Source organism: Solanum verrucosum, unplaced genomic scaffold, assembly GCF_900185275.1.
Source record: "Solanum verrucosum unplaced genomic scaffold, falcon-dt-bn FXZP01000252.1, whole genome shotgun sequence".
Lineage (NCBI taxonomy): Eukaryota > Viridiplantae > Streptophyta > Magnoliopsida > Solanales > Solanaceae > Solanum > Solanum verrucosum.
This window is the reverse complement of record NW_026019988.1, coordinates 7,003,749-7,005,559: the sequence shown is the minus strand read 5'-3', so window position 1 is coordinate 7,005,559 and position 1,811 is coordinate 7,003,749.

Genomic DNA, 1,811 nt, shown 5'->3' with positions numbered 1-1,811 from the left:
TTGAGATATGTCTGATCACTTATTGGGAAGTATTCAAAGTTGCTCTAAACTCTCGCTGAACCTTGTTGAAATTTTTGAGGTCATCCTAAAAAATTTCTGTCCCAGTTAACTGTCTTGACTTATTTCGAACTGTTGGTGAGCAAATCACGGAATTTTTGAGATCTTCTCAAATATTATGTCCCAGTTGCAAATCTCAAAGTAACTTCAGTCTCAACTTTGTTGGACAGATCTTCTTCTTGAGAATTATTGAGTCCCTCCCAAAAATTCTATCCAAGTTTCTATTGTAAAGGAGGAATAGAAATCTTACGGGAAATATGACAGAGGCGTTGTGGCGCCTACGTATCCCGTTGAGGCAGGAATCAGGTCAAACGTAGTTCCCCCTCAAGGATTAACAAAAATAGGAAATTTACAAAGAAAACGACTGAGGCCGACATAGGCTGCCTACGTATCTCATCCTTGAGAATTCAGGTCGAACGTAGTTCAAATACAAAGAAATATTAGAAGGGGATAAAGAAGTGACCGAGGCCGACATAGGCTGCCTACGTATCTCATTCTTAAGAATTCAGGTCAGACGTAGTTCATTACAAGAGGGATACAATTCTAAGCATAGACGATTACAAGAAAATATTACGATTACAAGGAAATGACGGAAATACAAACTGAAACTTCACAGGTAGCATCTCTTGACAGCATCTGAGTTGACTGGTTTCGGCCATTCAGTGTCATCCATCTCTGACAGGACCAAGGCACCTCCAGATAATACTTTGCCAACCATGTAGGGTCCTTGCCAATTTGGTGTAAATTTCCCTTTGTACTCATCTTGATGAGGGAAAATGCGTTTAAGGACCAACTGCCCAACCTCAAACATTCTGGCTCTTACTTTCTTGTGGAAAGCACGAATCATTCTCTGTCGATATAGTTGTCCATGACAAATAGCAACCATTCTCTTCTCATCAATCAATGTTAATGGATCGATCCGCTTGCGAACCCATTCAGCATCACTCAATTCAGCTTCTGGATGATTCTCAATGAAGGTATTTCAACTTCTGCAGGTATAACTGCCTCTGTTCCATATACTAGCAAATATGGAGTAGCTCCAACTGATGTTCTGATAGTCGTTCGATAACCCAATAAAGCATATGGCAACATCTCGTGCCAACCTCTGCGATTATCAATCATTTTCCTCAAAATCTTCTTTATGTTCTTGTTGGCAGCTTCTATGGCTCTATTCATTTGGGGACGATAGGCGGTTGAGTTCCAGTGAGTAATCTGGAATTATTCACATATCTCTCTCATCAAATGACTATTGAGATTCGCTCTATTATCAGTTATGATCGATTTCGGTACTCCAAACCTACATATCAGGTTGTTGCGAACAAAATCAGCTACAACATTCTTCGTTACCGACTTGTACGAAGCTGCTTCCACCCACTTGGTGAAATAGTCAATGGCAACCAAAATGAATCTGTGTCCGTTAGAGGCGGCTGGCTCTATTGGACCAATGACATCCATGCCCCAAGCTACAAAAGGCCAAGGTGAACTCATAGCATTAAGTTCGTGAAGCGGCACTCGAATTAAGTCACCATGCACTTGACATTTGTGACATTTTTGCACGAACTTGCAACAATCATGCTCCATAGTCATCCAAAAATAGCCGGTTCGAAGGATCTTCCTCGCCAAAGTGAGCCCATTCATGTGAGTACCAGAAACTCCAGCATATATTTGTTCCAGAAGCTTGCAGCTTCACTAGCCATCAACACATCTGAGAAGACCTAAATCTGGAGTCCTCCTATAAAGGATTTCCCCGCTTG